Below are 15,385 nucleotides of genomic sequence, written 5' to 3'. Positions count from 1 at the left end.
CTAGTGGTAGTGAGTGAGGGCTAGTGGTAGTGACTGAGGGCTAGTGGTAGTGAGTGAGGGCTAGTGGTAGTGGGTGAGGGCTAGTGGTAGTCAGTGAGGGCTAGTGGTAGTGAGTGAGGGCTAGTGGTAGTGGGTGAGGGCTAGTGGTAGTGAGTGAGGGCTAGTGGTAGTGAGTGAGGGCTAGTGGTACTGAGTGAGGGATAGTGGTATTGAGTGAGGGCTAGTGGTACTGAGTGAGGGCTAGTGGTATTGAGTGAGGGCTAGTGGTAGTGAGTGAGGGCTAGTGGTAGTGAGTGAGGGCTAGTGGTAGTGAGTTAGGGCTAGTGGTATTGAGTGAGGGCTAGTGGTAGTGAGTGAGGGCTAGAGGTAGTGAGTGAGGGCTAGTGGTAGTGACTGAGGGCTAGTGGTAGTGAGTGAGGGCTAGTGGTCGTGGTTGAGGGCTAGTGGTAGTGGGTGAGGGCTAGTGGTAGTGAGTGAAGGCTAGTGGTAGTGAGTGAGGGCTAGTGGTAGTGAGTGAGGGTTAGGGGTAGTGAGTGAGGACTAGTGGTAGTGAGTGCTAGTGGTAGTGAGTGAGGGCTAGTGGTAGTGAGGGCTTGTGGTAGTGAGTGAGGGCTAGTGGTAGTGAGTGAGGGTTAGTGGTATTGGGTGAGGGCTAGTATTAGTGAATGAGGGCTAGTGGTAGTGAGTGACGGCTAGTGGTAGTAACTGAGGGCTAGTGGTAGTGAGTGAGGGCTAGTGGTAGTGAGTGAGGACTTGTGGTAGTGAGGGCTAGTGGTAGTGAGGACTAGTGGTAGTGGGTGAGGGCTAGTGGTAGTGAGTGAGGGCTAGTGGTAGTGGGTGAGGGCTATTGGTAGTGAGTGAGTGCTAGTGGTAGTGAGTGAGGGTTAGTGGTAGTGAGTGAGGGCTAGTGGTAGTGACTGAGGGCTAGTGGTAGTGAGTGAGGGCTAGTGGTAGTGAGTGAGGGCGAGTGGTAGTGAGTCAGGGTTAGTGGTAGTGGGTGAGGGCTAGTGGTAGTGAGTGAGGACTAGTAGTAGTGAGGGCTAATGGTAGTGAGGGCTAGTGGTAGTGGGTGAGGGCTAGTGGTAGTGAGTGAGGGTTAGTGGTAGTGGGTGAGGGCTAGTGGTAGTGGGTGAGGGCTAGTGGTAGTGAGTGAGGGCTAGTGGTAGTGAGTGAGGGCTAGTGGTAGTGGGTGAGGGCTAGTGGTAGTGAGTGAGGGTTAGTGGTAGTGGGTGAGGGCTAGTGGTAGTGAGTGAGGGCTAGTGGTAGTGAGTGAGGGCTAGTGGTAGTGACTGAGGGCTAGTGGTAGTGACTGAGGGCTAGTGGTAGTGAGTGAGGGCTAGTGGTAGTGAGTGAGGGCTAGTGGTAGTGAGTGAGGGCTAGTGTTAGTGAGTGAGGGTTAGTGGTATTGGGTCAGGGCTAGTAGTAGTGAGTGAGGGCTAGTGGTAGTAACTGAGGGCTAGTGGTAGTGAGTGAGGGCTAGTGGTAGTGAGTGAGGGCTAGTGGTAGTGAGTGAGGGCTAGTGGTAGTGAGTGAGGGCTAGTGGTAGTGAGTGAGGGCTAGTGGTAGTGGGTGAGGGCTAGTGGTAGTCAGTGAGGGCTAGTGGTAGTGAGTGAGGGCTAGTGGTAGTGGGTGAGGGCTAGTGGTAGTGAGTGAGGGCTAGTGGTAGTGAGTGAGGGCTAGTGGTACTGAGTGAGGGATAGTGGTATTGAGTGAGGGCTAGTGGTACTGAGTGAGGGCTAGTGGTATTGAGTGAGGGCTAGTGGTAGTGAGTGAGGGCTAGTGTTAGTGAGTGAGGGCTAGTGGTAGTGAGTGAGGGCTAGTGGTAGTGACTGAGGGCTAGTGGTAGTGAGTGAGGGCTAGTGGTAGTGGGTGAGGGTTAGTGGTAGTCAGTGAGGGCTAGTGGTAGTGAGTGAGGGCTAGTGGTAGTGGGTGAGGGCTAGTGGTAGTGAGTGAGGGCTAGTGGTAGTGAGTGAGGGCTAGTGGTACTGAGTGAGGGATAGTGGTATTGAGTGAGGGCTAGTGGTACTGAGTGAGGGCTAGTGGTATTGAGGGAGGGCTAGTGGTAGTGAGTGAGGGCTAGTGGTAGTGAGTGAGGGCTAGTGGTAGTGAGTTAGGGCTAGTGGTATTGAGTGAGGGCTAGTGGTAGTGAGTGAGGGCTAGAGGTAGTGAGTGAGGGCTAGTGGTAGTGACTGAGGGCTATTGGTAGTGAGTGAGGGCTAGTGGTCGTGGTTGAGGGCTAGTGGTAGTGGGTGAGGGCTAGTGGTAGTGAGTGAAGGCTAGTGGTAGTGAGTGAGGGCTAGTGGTAGTGAGTGAGGGTTAGTGGTAGTGAGTGAGGACTAGTGGTAGTGAGTGCTAGTGGTAGTGAGTGAGGGCTAGTGGTAGTGAGGGCTTGTGGTAGTGAGTGAGGGCTAGTGGTAGTGAGTGAGGGTTAGTGGTATTGGGTGAGGGCTAGTATTAGTGAATGAGGGCTAGTGGTAGTGAGTGACGGCTAGTGGTAGTAACTGAGGGCTAGTGGTAGTGAGTGAGGGCTAGTGGTAGTGAGTGAGGACTTGTGGTAGTGGGGGCTAGTGGTAGTGAGGACTAGTGGTAGTGGGTGAGGGCTAGTGGTAGTGAGTGAGGGCTAGTGGTAGTGGGTGAGGGCTATTGGTAGTGAGTGAGTGCTAGTGGTAGTGAGTGAGGGTTAGTGGTAGTGAGTGAGGGCTAGTGGTAGTGACTGAAGGCTAGTGGTAGTGAGTGAGGGCTAGTGGTAGTGAGTGAGGGCGAGTGGTAGTGAGTCAGGGTTAGTGGTAGTGGGTGAGGGCTAGTGGTAGTGAGTGAGGACTAGTAGTAGTGAGGGCTAATGGTAGTGAGGGCTAGTGGTAGTGGGTGAGGGCTAGTGGTAGTGAGTGAGGGTTAGTGGTAGTGGGTGAGGGCTAGTGGTAGTGGGTGAGGGCTAGTGGTAGTGAGTGAGGGCTAGTGGTAGTGAGTGAGGGCTAGTGGTAGTGGGTGAGGGCTAGTGGTAGTGAGTGAGGGTTAGTGGTAGTGGGTGAGGGCTAGTGGTAGTGAGTGAGGGCTAGTGGTAGTGAGTGAGGGCTAGTGGTAGTGAGTGAGGGCTAGTGGTAGTGACTGAGGGCTAGTGGTAGTGAGTGAGGGCTAGTGGTAGTGAGTGAGGGCTAGTGGTAGTGAGTGAGGGCTAGTGTTAGTGAGTGAGGGTTAGTGGTATTGGGTCAGGGCTAGTAGTAGTGAGTGAGGGCTAGTGGTAGTAACTGAGGGCTAGTGGTAGTGAGTGAGGGCTAGTGGTAGTGAGTGAGGGCTAGTGGTAGTGACTGAGGGCTAGTGGTAGTGAGTGAGGGCTAGTGGTAGTGGGTGAGGGCTAGTGGTAGTCAGTGAGGGCTAGTGGTAGTGAGTGAGGGCTAGTGGTAGTGGGTGAGGGCTAGTGGTAGTGAGTGAGGGCTAGTGGTAGTGAGTGAGGGCTAGTGGTACTGAGTGAGGGATAGTGGTATTGAGTGAGGGCTAGTGGTAGTGAGTGAGGGCTAGTGGTAGTGAGTGAGGGCTAGTGGTAGTGAGTGAGGGCTAGTGGTAGTGAGTTAGGGCTAGTGGTAGTGGGTGAAGGCTAGTGGTAGTGAGTGAGGGCTATTGGTAGTGAGTGAGGGCTAGTGGTAGTGAGTGAGGGCTAGTGGTAGTGAGTGAGGGCTAGTGGTAGTGAGGGCTAGTGGTAGTGGGTGAGGGCTAGTGGTAGTGGGTGAGGGCTAGTGGTAGTGAGTGAGGGCTAGTGGTAGTGAGTGAGGGCTAGATGTAGTGGTTGAGGGCTAGTGGTAGTGGGTGAGGGCTAGTGGTAGTGAGTGAAGGCTAGTGGTAGTGAGTGAGGGCTAGTGGTAGTGGGTGAAGGCTAGTGGTAGTGAGTGAGGGCTATTGGTAGTGAGTGAGGGCTAGTGGTAGTGAGTGCGGGTTAGTGGTAGTGAGTGAGGGCTAGTGGTAGTGACTGAGGGCTTGTGGTAGTGAGTGAGGGCTAGTGGTAGTGACTGAGGGCTAGTGGTAGTTCAATTCAATTCAATTCAATTTTATTTATATAGCGTCTAATACAACAGAGTTGTCTCTAGACGCTTTCCAGAGACCCATACCCAGAACATGACCCCCGAGCAGTTATTACATAAACAATGGCAGGTAAAAACTCCCCTAGTGGGAGAAAAACCTTAAGCCAAACAGTGGCAAGGAAAAACTCCCCTTTAGGAGGGAAGAAACCTTGAGCAGGACCAGGCTCATAAGGGGGGACCCTCCTGCCGAGGGCCAGACTGGTGGGTCAGGGACGGCAACAGCACAGCAGGCAGGTGGAAGCAGCAACGGGATGACCAGGGGTGGGGACCGCAGGCCAGCACGCAGTTCCCGAAGCTCCGGCCCAATCAGCAAGTCCCAGGTTGGGGTGCAGGGTCAGGGAAAGACTTGTGCTCCGTAATGCAAGCTACAAGCCACCCACGACCACCTGCAGAGAGAGAAAAGGGAGGAGAAGGGGGGCCAGCAACGGGATGACCAGGGGTGGGGACCGCAGGCCAGCACGCAGCTCCCGAAGCTCCGGCCCAATCAGCAAGTCCCAGGTTGGGGTGCAGGGTCAGGGAAAGACTTGTGCTCCGTAATGCAAGCTACAAGCCACCCACGACCACCTGCAGAGAGAGAAAAGGGAGGAGAAGGGGGGCCAGCAACGGGATGACCAGGGGGTGGGGACCGCAGGCCAGCACGCAGCTTCGAAGCTCCGGCCCAATCAGCAAGTCCCAGGTTGGGGTGCAGGGTCAGGGAAAGACTTGTGCTCCGTAATGCAAGCTACAAGCCACCCACGACCACCTGCAGGTTGCGGTGTCCGGCAAAGGATGCTGCAACATGGACAAAAGAGAGAAAAGGGAGAAGGGGGGGCCAGCACAAGAAACTACAGGAGCGACTCTGACACACTAAAGTTTACACTACCTAGAGATTTACCAACACCAGCTAGAGGTTTACTAAACACTAACTATAGGCTGTAGTGAGTGAGGGCTAGTGGTAGTGAGTTATGGCTAGTGGTAGTGGGTGAGGGCTAGTGGTAGTGAGGGCTAGTGGTAGTGGGTGAGGGCTAGTGGTAGTGGGTGAGGGCTAGTGGTAGTGAGTGAGGGCTAGTGGTAGTGAGTGAGGGCTAGTGGTAGTGGGTGAGGGCTAGTGGTAGTGGGTGAGGGTTAGTGGTAGTGGGTGAGGGCTAGTGGTAGTGAGTGAGGGCTAGTGGTAGTGAGGGCTAGTGGTAGTGGGTGAGGGCTAGTGGTAGTGAGTGAGGGCTAGTGGTAGTGGGTAAGGGCTAGTGGTAGTGATTGAGGGCTAGTGGTAGTGGGTGAGGGCTAGTTGTAGTGAGTGAGGGCTATTTGTAGTGAGTGAGGGCTAGTGGTAGTAAGTGAGGGGTAGTGGTAGTGAGTGAGGGCTAGTGGTAGTGAGTGAGGACTAGTGGCAGTGAGGGCTAGTGGTAGTGAGTGAGGGCTAGTGGTAGTGAGGGCTAGTGGTAGTGGGTGAGGGCTAGTGGTAGTGAGTGAGGGCTAGTGGTAGTGGGTGAGGGCTAGTGGTAGTGAGTGAGGGCTAGTGGTAGTGAGTGAGGGCTAGTGGTAGTGTTTGAGGGCTAGTGGTAGTGGGTGAGGGCTAGTGGTAGTGAGTGAAGGCTAGTGGTAGTGAGTGAGGGCTAGTGGTAGTGGGTGAAGGCTAGTGGTAGTGAGTGAGGGCTATTGGTAGTGAGTGAGGGCTAGTGGTAGTGAGTGAGGGTTAGTGGTAGTGAGTGAGGACTAGTGGTAGTGAGTGAGGGCTAGTGGTAGTGAGTGAGGGCTAGTGGTAGTGAGTGAGGGCTAGTGGTAGTGAGTGAGGGCTAGTGGTAGTGAGTGAGGGTTAGTGGTAGTGGGTGAGGGCTAATGTTAGTGAGTGAGGACTAGTGGTAGTGAGGGCTAGTGATAGTGAGTGAGGGCTAGTGGTAGTGAGGGCTAGTGGTAGTGGGTGAGGGTTAGTGGTAGTGGGTGAGGGCTAGTGGTAGTGAGTGAGGGCTAGTGGTAGTGAGGGCTAGTGGTAGTGAATTAGGGCTAGTGGTAGTGGGTGAGGGCTAGTGGTAGTGAGGGCTAGTGGTAGTGAGGGCTAGTGGTAGTGGGTGAGGGCTAGTGGTAGTGAGGGCTAGTGGTAGTGGGTGAGGGCTAGTGGTAGTGGGTGAGAGCTAGTGGTAGTGAGTGAGGGCTAGTGGTAGTGAGTGAGGGCTAGTGGTAGTGGGTGAGGGCTAGTGGTAGTGAGTAAGGGTTAGTGGTAGTGGGTGAGGGCTATTGGTAGTGAGTGAGGGCTAGTGGTAGTGAGGGCTAGTGGTAGTAAGTGAGGGCTAGTGGTAGTGAGGGCTAGTGGTAGTGAGTTAGGGCTAGTGGTAGTGAGGGCTAGTGGTAGTGGGTGAGGGCTAGTGGTAGTGAGTGAGGGCTAGTGGTAGTGAGTGAGGGCTAGTGGTAGTGAGTGAGGGCTAGTGGTAGTGAGTGAGGACTAGTGGTAGTGAGTGAGGGCTAGTGGTAGTGAGGGCTAGTGGTAGTGGGTGAGGGCTAGTGGTAGTGATTGAGGGCTAGTGGTAGTGGGTGAGTGCTAGTGGTAGTGAGTGAGGGCTAGTGGTAGTGAGGGCTAGTGGTAGTGGGTGAGGGCTAGTGGTAGTGAGTGAAGGCTAGTGGTAGTGAGTAAGGGATAGTGGTAGTGGGTGAAGGCTAGTGGTAGTGAGTGAGGGCTATTGGTAGTGAGTGAGGGCTAGTGGTAATGAGTGAGGGTTAGTGGTAGTGACTGAGGGCTAGTGGTAGTGAGTGAGGGCTAGTGGTAGTGAGTGAGGGCTAGTGGTAGTGAGTGAGGGCTAGTGGTAGTGAGTGAGGGTTAGTGGTAGTGGGTGAGGGCTAGTGGTAGTGAGTGAGGACTAGTGGTAGTGAGGGCTAGTGGTAGTGAGTGAGGGCTAGTGGTAGTGAGGGCTAGTGGTAGTGGGTGAGGGCTGGTGGTAGGGAGTGATGGTTAGTGGTAGTGGGTGAGGGCTAGTGGTAGTGAGTGAGGGCTAGTGGTAGTGAGTGAGGGTTAGTGGTAGTGGGTGAGGGCTAGTGGTAATGAGTGAGGGCTAGTGGTAGTGAGGGCTAGTGGTAGTGAGTGAGGGTTAGTGGTAGTGGGTGAGGGCTAGTGGTAGTGAGTGAGGGCTAGTGTTAGTGAGGGCTAGTGGTAGTGAGTGAGGGCTAGTGGTAGTGAGTTAGGGCTAGTGGTAGTGGGTGAGGGCTAGTGGTAGTGAGGGCTAGTGATAGTGGGTAAGGGCTAGTGGTAGTGATTGAGTGCTAGTGGTAGTGGGTGAGGGCTAGTTGTAGTGAGTGAGGGCTATTTGTAGTGAGTGAGGGCTAGTGGTAGTAAGTGAGGGGTAGTGGTAGTGAGTGAGGGCTAGTGGTAGTGAGTGAGGACTAGTGGCAGTGAGGGCTAGTGGTAGTGAGTGAGGGCTAGTGGTAGTGAGTGAGGACTAGTGGCAGTGAGGGCTAGTGGTAGTGAGTGAGGGCTAGTGGTAGTGAGGGCTAGTGGTAGTGAGTGAGGGTTAGTGGTAGTGGGTGAGGGCTAGTGGTAGTGAGTGAGGGCTAGTGGTAGTGAGGGCTAGTGGTAGTGAGTGAGGGCTAGTGGTAGTGAGTTAGGGCTAGTGGTAGTGGGTGAGGGCTAGTGGTAGTGAGGGCTAGTGATAGTGGGTAAGGGCTAGTGGTAGTGATTGAGGGCTAGTGGTAGTGGGTGAGGGCTAGTTGTAGTGAGTGAGGGCTATTTGTAGTGAGTGAGGGCTAGTGGTAGTAAGTGAGGGGTAGTGGTAGTGAGTGAGGGCTAGTGGTAGTGAGTGAGGGCTAGTGGTAGTGAGGGCTAGTGGTAGTGGGTGAGGGCTAGTGGTAGTGAGTGAGGGCTAGTGGTAGTGGGTGAGGGCTAGTGGTAGTGAGTGAGGGCTAGTGGTAGTGAGTGAGGGCTAGTGGTAGTGTTTGAGGGCTAGTGGTAGTGGGTGAGGGCTAGTGGTAGTGAGTGAAGGCTAGTGGTAGTGAGTGAGGGCTAGTGGTAGTGGGTGAAGGCTAGTGGTAGTGAGTGAGGGCTATTGGTAGTGAGTGAGGGCTAGTGGTAGTGAGTGAGGCTTAGTGGTAGTGAGTGAGGACTAGTGGTAGTTAGTGAGGGCTAGTGGTAGTGAGTGAGGGCTAGTGGTAGTGAGTGAGGGCTAGTGGTAGTGAGTGAGGGCTAGTGGTAGTGAGTGAGGGTTAGTGGTAGTGGGTGAGGGCTAGTGTTAGTGAGTGAGGACTAGTGGTAGTGAGGGCTAGTGATAGTGAGTGAGGGCTAGTGGTAGTGAGGGCTAGTGGTAGTGGGTGAGGGTTAGTGGTAGTGGGTGAGGGCTAGTGGTAGTGAGTGAGGGCTAGTGGTAGTGAATTAGGGCTAGTGGTAGTGAATTAGGGCTAGTGGTAGTGGGTGAGGGCTAGTGGTAGTGAGGGCTAGTGGTAGTGAGGGCTAGTGGTAGTGGGTGAGGGCTAGTGGTAGTGAGGGCTAGTGGTAGTGGGTGAGGGCTAGTGGTAGTGGGTGAGGGCTAGTGGTAGTGAGTGAGGGCTAGTGGTAGTGAGTGAGGGCTAGTGGTAGTGGGTGAGGGCTAGTGGTAGTGAGTAAGGGTTAGTGGTAGTGGGTGAGGGCTATTGGTAGTGAGTGAGGGCTAGTGGTAGTGAGGGCTAGTGGTAGTAAGTGAGGGCTAGTGGTAGTGAGGGCTAGTGGTAGTGAGTTAGGGCTAGTGGTAGTGAGGGCTAGTGGTAGTGAGTGAGGGCTAGTGGTAGTGGGTGAGGGCTAGTGGTAGTGAGTAAGGGTTAGTGGTAGTGGGTGAGGGCTATTGGTAGTGAGTGAGGGCTAGTGGTAGTGAGGGCTAGTGGTAGTAAGTGAGGGCTAGTGGTAGTGAGGGCTAGTGGTAGTGAGTTAGGGCTAGTGGTAGTGAGGGCTAGTGGTAGTGGGTGAGGGCTAGTGGTAGTGAGTGAGGGCTAGTGGTAGTGAGTGAGGGCTAGTGGTAGTGAGTGAGGACTAGTGGTATTGAGTGAGGGCTAGTGGTAGTGAGTGAGGGCTAGTGGTAGTGGGTGAGGGCTAGTGGTAGTGAGTAAGGGTTAGTGGTAGTGGGTGAGGGCTATTGGTAGTGAGTGAGGGCTAGTGGTAGTGAGGGCTAGTGGTAGTAAGTGAGGGCTAGTGGTAGTGAGGGCTAGTGGTAGTGAGTTAGGGCTAGTGGTAGTGAGGGCTAGTGGTAGTGGGTGAGGGCTAGTGGTAGTGATTGAGGGCTAGTGGTAGTGAGTGAGGGCTAGTGGTAGTGAGTGAGGACTAGTGGTAGTGAGTGAGGGCTAGTGGTAGTGAGGGCTAGTGGTAGTGGGTGAGGGCTAGTGGTAGTGATTGAGGGCTAGTGGTAGTGGGTGAGTGCTAGTGGTAGTGAGTGAGGGCTAGTGGTAGCTGTTGAGGGCTAGTGGTAGTGGGTGAGGGCTAGTGGTAGTGAGTGAAGGCTAGTTGTAGTGAGTGAGGGATAGTGGTAGTGGGTGAAGGCTAGTGGTAGTGAGTGAGGGCTATTGGTAGTGAGTGAGGGCTAGTGGTAATGAGTGAGGGTTAGTGGTAGTGACTGAGGGCTAGTGGTAGTGAGTGAGGGCTAGTGGTAGTGAGTGAGGGCTAGTGGTAGTGAGTGAGGGCTAGTGGTAGTGAGTGAGGGTTAGTGGTAGTGGGTGAGGGCTAGTGGTAGTGAGTGAGGACTAGTGGTAGTGAGGGCTAGTGGTAGTGAGTGAGGGCTAGTGGTAGTGAGGGCTAGTGGTAGTGGGTGAGGGCTAGTGGTAGGGAGTGATGGTTAGTGGTAGTGGGTGAGGGCTAGTGGTAGTGAGTGAGGGCTAGTGGTAGTGAGTGAGGGTTAGTGGTAGTGGGTGAGGGCTAGTGGTAATGAGTGAGGGCTAGTGGTAGTGAGGGCTAGTGGTAGTGAGTGAGGGTTAATGGTAGTGGGTGAGGGCTAGTGGTAGTGAGTGAGGGCTAGTGGTAGTGAGGGCTAGTGGTAGTGAGTGAGGGCTAGTGGTAGTGAGTTAGGGCTAGTGGTAGTGGGTGAGGGCTAGTGGTAGTGAGGGCTAGTGATAGTGGGTGAGGGCTAGTGGTAGTGAGTGAGGGCTAGTAGTAGTGAGGGCTAGTGGTAGTGGGTGAGGGCTAGTGGTAGTGAGGGCTAGTGGTAGTGGGTGAGGGCTAGTGGTAGTGAGTAAGGGCTAGTGGTAGTGAGTGAGGGCTAGTGGTAGTGGGCGAGGGCTAGTGGTAGTGAGTGAGGGTTAGTGGTAGTGGGTGAGGGCTAGTGGTAGTGAGTGAGGGCTAGTGGTAGTGAGGGCTAGTGGTAGTGAGTGAGTGCTAGTGGTAGTGAGGGCTAGTGGTAGTGGGTGAGGGCTAGTGGTAGTGAGTGAGGGCTAGTGGTAGTGGGTAAGGGCTAGTGGTAGTGGTTGAGGGCTTGTGGTAGTGGGTGAGGGCTAGTTGTAGTGAGTGAGGGCTAATGGTAGTGAGTGAGGGCTATTGGTAGTGAGTGAGGGCTAGTGGTAGTGAGTGATGGCTAGTGGTAGTGAGTGAGGGCTAGTGGTAGTGGGTGAGGGCTATTGGTAGTGAGTGAGGGCTAGTGGTAGTGAGTGAGGGCTAGTGGTAGTGAGTGAAGGCTAGTGGTTGTGATTGAGGGCTAGTGGTAGTGAGTGAGGGCTAGTGGTAGTGAGTGAGGGCTAGTGGTAGTGAGTGAGGGCTAGTGGTATTGAGTGAGGGCTAGTGGTAGTGGGTGAAGGCTAGTGGTAGTGAGTGAGGGCTATTGGTAGTGAGTGAGGGTTAGTGGTAGTGAGTGAGGGCTAGTGGTAGTGACTGAGGGCTAGTGGTAGTGAGTGAGGGTTAGTGGTAGTGAGTGAGGGCTAGTGGTAGTGAGTGAGGGCTAGTGGTAGTGAGTGAGGTTTAGTGGTAGTGGGTGAGGGCTAGTGGTAGTGAGTGAGGACTAGTGGTAGTGAGGGCTAGTGGTAGTGAGTGAGGGCTAGTGGTAGTGAGGGCTAGTGGTAGTGGGTGAGGGCTAGTGGTAGTGAGTGAGGGCTAGTGGTAGTGGGTGAGGGCTAGTGGTAGTGAGTGAGGGTTAGTGGTAGTGAGGGAGGGCTAGTGGTAGTGGTTGAGGGCTAGCGGTAGTGGGTGAGGGCTAGTGGTAGTGAGTGAAGGCTAGTGGTAGTGAGTGAGGGCTAGTGGTAGCGGGTGAAGGCTAGTGGTAGTGAGTGAGGGCTATTGGTTGTGAGTGAGGGCTAGTGGTAGTGAGTGAGGACTAGTGGTAGTGAGGGCTAGCGGTAGTGAGTGAGGGCTAGTGGTAGTGAGGGCTAGTGGCAGTGGGTGAGGGCTAGTGGTAGTGGGTGAGGGCTAGTGGTAGTGGGTGAGGGCTAGTGGTAGTGACTAAGGGCTAGTGGTAGTGAGTGAGGGCTAGTGGTAGTGAGTGAGGGCTAGTGGTAGTGAGTGAGGGCTAGTGGTAGTGAGTGAGGGTTAGTGGTAGTGGGTGAGGGCTAGTGTTAGTGAGTGAGGACTAGTGGTAGTGAGGGCTAGTGATAGTGAGTGAGGGCTAGTGGTAGTGGGTGAGGGTTAGTGGTAGTGGGTGAGGGCCAGTGGTAGTGAGTGAGGGCTAGTGGTAGTGAGGGCTAGTGGTAGTGAGTTAGGGCTAGTGGTAGTGGGTGAGGGCTAGTGGTAGTGAGGGCTAGTGGTAGTGAGGGCTAGTGGTAGTGGGTGAGGGCTAGTGGTAGTGGGTGAGGGCTAGTGGTAGTGGGTGAGGGCTAGTGGTAGTGAGTGAGGGCTAGCGGTAGTGAGTGAGGGCTAGTGGTAGTGAGTGAGGACTAGTGGTAGTGACTAAGGGCTAGTGGTAGTGAGTGAGGGCTAGTGGTAGTGAGTGAGGGCTAGTGGTAGTGAGTGAGGGCTAGTGGTAGTGAGTGAGGGTTAGTGGTAGTGGGTGAGGGCTAGTGTTAGTGAGTGAGGACTAGTGGTAGTGAGGGCTAGTGATAGTGAGTGAGGGCTAGTGGTAGTGGGTGAGGGTTAGTGGTAGTGGGTGAGGGCCAGTGGTAGTGAGTGAGGGCTAGTGGTAGTGAGGGCTAGTGGTAGTGAGTTAGGGCTAGTGGTAGTGGGTGAGGGCTAGTGGTAGTGAGGGCTAGTGGTAGTGAGGGCTAGTGGTAGTGGGTGAGGGCTAGTGGTAGTGAGGGCTAGTGGTAGTGGGTGAGGGCTAGTGGTAGTGGGTGAGGGCTAGTGGTAGTGAGTGAGGGCTAGCGGTAGTGAGTGAGGGCTAGTGGTAGTGGGTGAGGGCTAGTGGTAGTGAGTAAGGGTTAGTGGTAGTGGATGAGGGCTAGTGGTAGTGAGTGAGGGCTAGTGGTAGTGAGGGCTAGTGGTAGTAAGTGAGGGCTAGTGGTAGTGAGGGCTAGTGGTAGTGAGTTAGGGCTAGTGGTAGTGGGTGAGGGCTAGTGGTAGTGGGTGAGGGCTAGTGGTAGTGGGTGAGGGCTAGTGGTAGTGAGTGAGGGCTAGTGGTAGTGAGTGAGGACTAGTGGTATTGAGGGCTAGTGGTAGTGAGTGAGGGCTAGTGGTAGTGAGGGCTAGTGGTAGTGGGTGAGGGCTAGTGGTAGTGATTGAGGGCTAGTGGTAGTGGGTGAGGGCTAGTGGTAGTGAGTGAGGGCTAGTGGTAGTGAGTGAGGGCTAGTGGTAGTGGTTGAGGGGTAGTGGTAGTGGGTGAGGGCTAGTGGTAGTGAGTGAAGGCTAGTGATAGTGGGTGAGGGCTAGTGGTAGTGAGTGAGGGCTAGTAGTAGTGAGGGCTAGTGGTAGTGGGTGAGGGCTAGTGGTAGTGAGGGCTAGTGGTAGTGGGTGAGGGCTAGTGGTAGTGAGTAAGGGCTAGTGGTAGTGAGTGAGGGCTAGTGGTAGTGGGCGAGGGCTAGTGGTAGTGAGTGAGGGTTAGTGGTAGTGGGTGAGGGCTAGTGGTAGTGAGTGAGGGCTAGTGGTAGTGAGGGCTAGTGGTAGTGAGTGAGTGCTAGTGGTAGTGAGGGCTAGTGGTAGTGGGTGAGGGCTAGTGGTAGTGAGTGAGGGCTAGTGGTAGTGGGTAAGGGCTAGTGGTAGTGGTTGAGGGCTTGTGGTAGTGGGTGAGGGCTAGTTGTAGTGAGTGAGGGCTAATGGTAGTGAGTGAGGGCTATTGGTAGTGAGTGAGGGCTAGTGGTAGTGAGTGATGGCTAGTGGTAGTGAGTGAGGGCTAGTGGTAGTGGGTGAGGGCTATTGGTAGTGAGTGAGGGCTAGTGGTAGTGAGTGAGGGCTAGTGGTAGTGAGTGAAGGCTAGTGGTTGTGATTGAGGGCTAGTGGTAGTGAGTGAGGGCTAGTGGTAGTGAGTGAGGGCTAGTGGTAGTGAGTGAGGGCTAGTGGTATTGAGTGAGGGCTAGTGGTAGTGGGTGAAGGCTAGTGGTAGTGAGTGAGGGCTATTGTTAGTGAGTGAGGGTTAGTGGTAGTGAGTGAGGGCTAGTGGTAGTGACTGAGGGCTAGTGGTAGTGAGTGAGGGTTAGTGGTAGTGAGTGAGGGCTAGTGGTAGTGAGTGAGGGCTAGTGGTAGTGAGTGAGGTTTAGTGGTAGTGGGTGAGGGCTAGTGGTAGTGAGTGAGGACTAGTGGTAGTGAGGGCTAGTGGTAGTGAGTGAGGGCTAGTGGTAGTGAGGGCTAGTGGTAGTGGGTGAGGGCTAGTGGTAGTGAGTGAGGGCTAGTGGTAGTGGGTGAGGGCTAGTGGTAGTGAGTGAGGGTTAGTGGTAGTGAGGGAGGGCTAGTGGTAGTGGTTGAGGGCTAGCGGTAGTGGGTGAGGGCTAGTGGTAGTGAGTGAAGGCTAGTGGTAGTGAGTGAGGGCTAGTGGTAGCGGGTGAAGGCTAGTGGTAGTGAGTGAGGGCTATTGGTTGTGAGTGAGGGCTAGTGGTAGTGAGTGAGGACTAGTGGTAGTGAGGGCTAGCGGTAGTGAGTGAGGGCTAGTGGTAGTGAGGGCTAGTGGCAGTGGGTGAGGGCTAGTGGTAGTGGGTGAGGGCTAGTGGTAGTGGGTGAGGGCTAGTGGTAGTGACTAAGGGCTAGTGGTAGTGAGTGAGGGCTAGTGGTAGTGAGTGAGGGCTAGTGGTAGTGAGTGAGGGCTAGTGGTAGTGAGTGAGGGTTAGTGGTAGTGGGTGAGGGCTAGTGTTAGTGAGTGAGGACTAGTGGTAGTGAGGGCTAGTGATAGTGAGTGAGGGCTAGTGGTAGTGGGTGAGGGTTAGTGGTAGTGGGTGAGGGCCAGTGGTAGTGAGTGAGGGCTAGTGGTAGTGAGGGCTAGTGGTAGTGAGTTAGGGCTAGTGGTAGTGGGTGAGGGCTAGTGGTAGTGAGGGCTAGTGGTAGTGAGGGCTAGTGGTAGTGGGTGAGGTCTAGTGGTAGTGAGGGCTAGTGGTAGTGGGTGAGGGCTAGTGGTAGTGGGTGAGGGCTAGTGGTAGTGAGTGAGGGCTAGCGGTAGTGAGTGAGGGCTAGTGGTAGTGAGTGAGGACTAGTGGTAGTGACTAAGGGCTAGTGGTAGTGAGTGAGGGCTAGTGGTAGTGAGTGAGGGCTAGTGGTAGTGAGTGAGGGCTAGTGGTAGTGAGTGAGGGTTAGTGGTAGTGGGTGAGGGCTAGTGTTAGTGAGTGAGGACTAGTGGTAGTGAGGGCTAGTGATAGTGAGTGAGGGCTAGTGGTAGTGGGTGAGCGTTAGTGGTAGTGGGTGAGGGCCAGTGGTAGTGAGTGAGGGCTAGTGGTAGTGAGGGCTAGTGGTAGTGAGTTAGGGCTAGTGGTAGTGGGTGAGGGCTAGTGGTAGTGAGGGCTAGTGGTAGTGAGGGCTAGTGGTAGTGGGTGAGGGCTAGTGGTAGTGAGGGCTAGTGGTAGTGGGTGAGGGCTAGTGGTAGTGGGTGAGGGCTAGTGGTAGTGAGTGAGGGCTAGCGGTAGTGAGTGAGGGCTAGTGGTAGTGGGTGAGGGCTAGTGGTAGTGAGTAAGGGTTAGTGGTAGTGGATGAGGGCTAGTGGTAGTGAGTGAGGGCTAGTGGTAGTGAGGGCTAGTGGTAGTAAGTGAGGGCTAGTGGTAGTGAGGGCTAGTGGTAGTGAGTTAGGGCTAGTGGTAGTGGGTGAGGGCTAGTGGTAGTGGGTGAGGGCTAGTGGTAGTGGGTGAGGGCTAGTGGTAGTGAGTGAGGGCTAGTGGTAGTGAGTGAGGACTAGTGGTATTGAGGGCTAGTGGTAGTGAGTGAGGGCTAGTGGTAGTGAGGGCTAGTGGTAGTGGGTGAGGGCTAGTGGTAGTGATTGAGGGCTAGTGGTAGTGGGTGAGGGCTAGTGGTAGTGAGTGAGGGCTAGTGGTAGTGAGTGAGGGCTAGTGGTAGTGGTTGAGGG

This window comes from Cololabis saira, chromosome 11, assembly GCF_033807715.1.
Source record: "Cololabis saira isolate AMF1-May2022 chromosome 11, fColSai1.1, whole genome shotgun sequence".
NCBI lineage: Eukaryota > Metazoa > Chordata > Actinopteri > Beloniformes > Belonidae > Cololabis > Cololabis saira.
The sequence above is the reverse complement of the archived record's forward strand: the minus strand, read 5'-3'. Positions refer to the sequence as shown.